Below are 3,525 nucleotides of genomic sequence, written 5' to 3'. Positions count from 1 at the left end.
TATATATATATATATATATATCGAAAAATATGAAAATTTTCTTTACAATGATCATATGAAAAAAAAAATATGAAAAGAACAATATGGAAAAAATGTATTATACCGAGATATATGCGGATGTACTGCAAATTGCAATATTCTACTCGAATTAATTTCCATTATTGAAGTTAGGGCAAAGCGGCTATTCAGTTACACTATTTTCATTTATATGTATGAAGTTATATAAAAGTATTGTTATGTAAAAGTTATATAAAATAATACATTTTTTATCTCATATATTCAGAAATAGCTTGTAATAACTTTTAATTTCCTCTCTCTCTCTCTCTCTCTCTCTCTCTCTCTCTCTCTCTCTCTCTCTCTCTTTCTCTTTCTCTTTGGATATATACATATATTATTGCAATATACATTGAACCGTTTGTAAAAATTTATTATGATGAATCATTTCAGAGATCTAATTCGCGTTATCTAAAGACAGAATGTAATATAAAATATTTTAAATTCTCAGCATTAGAGATTGCAAGACACGAATAGAAAAATTAAATATGTCACGATATAAATAATTTCTCTTATATGTGCAAAGTTAATGCTATTTTAGGTCTTATTATTGTGAATATTATCATCATCCATTGCGGCTTTTTTATTTTAAGCCTTATTTCTTTATTTCGCTCGCATGGTTGCATTCTTACAGGCATTGCACTTTGAGTTTTAAATTTAACGAGAAAAAGCTTCTTTTTGCTTGTCTGAGATTTCATAATTTTATTATAATTCTACATCGTCCCAGATTTTTTTAATGTCTCTTTTGTACTCAAGAGCGGACCTATTCTTAAATGGTGATTTGAATGAAAAAATAGTATTGCAGTACAATACGATTAAATTTGACAATGCGTTATATTGCATTAATTATTTCGTTAAAATAATCAACATTTTTTAATTTTGAATATTGATGTATGTAAGTATGTATATATTTGTATGTATATATTTGTTTGTCCACAATACGAGATAAATTATTTATCGGGATAATTAAGAAACATTATTTATAATATGATAAATACAAAGTTCTTTTTATTTAACAAAATTTTTTGAAATTTTTATTTTATTTTATACAAAATATACAAAATCATGTAAAACTTGCAAATCACTAAATGATATATTAACAATCAAAAAATGTTAAAGACATGTTGAAGCGATGTATATATTTTTCGTTAATATGCCGATTGTCATAAATTGATTGATTAATTAGTGTACGAAAAAGATGAGTAATTTGGATGTGTCACAGTCGCATATAAGCAGCACAGTATTTGTCCATTTAAACATGTCAACCAATCCTAGCTACTTGCATTTCCAGGTTGATCAACGTCGATGTGCAGACGACGTATGTCCATATACTAATATCATTCGTTACCACGACGATACTATAATTGAATTATACACTTCTCGCGCACGCACGCACACGTGGTTAGTTTAATTCAAGAGCAGTGACGACGTGGTCAATATACACAAATGTGAAATGCGCAATGATATCGCTGATATCGTCGTAGTACAATTAAAGAGTTATCAATAATCGATCACTGTACTGTGATTCTGATTTATACATTTTATCTCTTTATGCAATCAAAAAGCGAGTTTCCGTAACATAATTATATTACATGTAGGGAAGAGAGATGAATTTATTAAACAAGTAATATATGTCTATGTGAATCATATTGTAATACGTACATGTATGTGTCTCTTTATTCATGTATGTATTACAAAAATATGTTTCTGCTTAATTCTCAATATTTGATTTTTAATAAGTAATGAAACTTTAAATCTTTTCGCGCAATTACATTACTTATATTACTGTGCTTTTGATCTATATGTCTCATTTTCCTATCCTGTAAATTTATAAATTTTGTATTATCAGTGGTTGACCACAACACTTTATGTTTATTGTTATAGTGCCACCAAATATTGACGATTCGCAGAGTTCATCGGATGCAATCGTTCGCGAGGGCGCCAATGTGAGTCTCACCTGCAAAGCGACCGGAAGTCCAACGCCTAGTATTCGTTGGAAACGAGACGATGGTACCAAAATCTCGATCAACAAAACTTTAGCTGGTACGTATACAATATAATTTGATGACGAGATTTTACAATATATCAGTAGACGAAACGATTATATATTCTTGGGTAATACTCTGTTATTACACGTATATTTTTTTATTATTATTATTTTTTCTTACTATTATTATTTTATTATTATATTACATTTCTCTTTTAAAATATATTATCTAAATTTGCTATATTTTAATTCATTTTATTCTTTATTTTGCAACTTATCTCAACAAACAATTTATTAGTTTCGACTGTATTATATATGTATTATATATGTTACTATTTATTATATAGGCTTTAAGGCAGAATTATATGTTGATACTTTTTAAAGTTCACTTTCTCATTCCTTATTTTGTATATCAACACATTTCTCATTATTTATTATTTGCACTTTAATAAAGTTATTATCATTATTATTATTAATCTCTTTTAAAAATATAAAAAAATAAAAATTCCTGTATTCCCATTCCCATTTTTAAGAGGGAATATATAAGATCGCACGTTTTGACTACTAAAGTCTCGCCTAAAACAGAATGTATTAAAAAAATATATTTATATGCCGTTCTGTGAAAATGAAAAATAATTAACTTAATCAATTAACAAGTAATGAATATTGAACGGTTGCATTTTCAGTGGCAGAATGGGAGGGTGAAACGCTGGAAATGGCGCGGATTTCGAGATTGGATATGGGCGCGTATTTATGTATCGCCAGCAACGGTATACCACCGACAGTTAGCAAACAGATCAAAGTATCGGTCGATTGTAAGTATATATTTTATGTCTATTTAATTGCAATGATCTATCGAAGATTAATGCCATCATTCTTGCGCTATCAGGAGAGAAATCATTACTATAACCATTATAAAAAAAATACGATCACAATGTATCGGCATCAGTCTCTTCTATAGTGTTTCTTCTGGCGACTTCTTTTAGATTTATCCATCTTTTATTCGCACAAATATTTTCTTCTTACTTATCTATTAAAGCTTATTACGATAATCATTAAACATTGATTTGTTTAGAGAAACTGATTTTAAATAATTTTGTCATACATCCCGATCATAAACATATCTTCGTTTAAAAGTTATGATATTGACACAAAAAGAGAAATGTAAAAAGTAAAGATCCGAAAGGGATCGCATAATCAGATTTCGGAAAACCAGATTTCTCGGGAGAGTAAAGGTACCTGCCAACAAACAAGGTATAGACTGGCTGCAGCTGTGAGGTAGCCTCTAAGTGGCAACTGCGACATTGCACTACGCGTCGGTATAGTACGTTGCTTGGAGAAAGGGGTTCAACACATACAATTTAATAACATAGAAAGGAAACCGACAAAGCGGGCTTTACTGGGTCTCTCACCCCTCTCTCTCTCTCTCTCTCTCTCTCGCGCTTCTAGGTTGCTTGCCGTTGCGCTAAAATAAGCTTGCAATT

At 29.7% G+C, this 3,525-nt stretch overlaps 1 pseudogene; it reads left to right on the top strand.

Moving 5' to 3' along the window:
* LOC108684881 overlaps positions 1-3,525 on the top strand; it is a 179,798-nt pseudogene that overhangs the window by 111,927 nt on the left and 64,346 nt on the right.

This window comes from Atta colombica, unplaced genomic scaffold (assembly GCF_001594045.1).
Source record: "Atta colombica isolate Treedump-2 unplaced genomic scaffold, Acol1.0 scaffold141, whole genome shotgun sequence".
Taxonomy (NCBI): Eukaryota; Metazoa; Arthropoda; class Insecta; order Hymenoptera; family Formicidae; genus Atta; species Atta colombica.
Note: the sequence above shows the minus strand (reverse complement) of the source record. Positions and strands in the feature narration are given on the sequence as shown.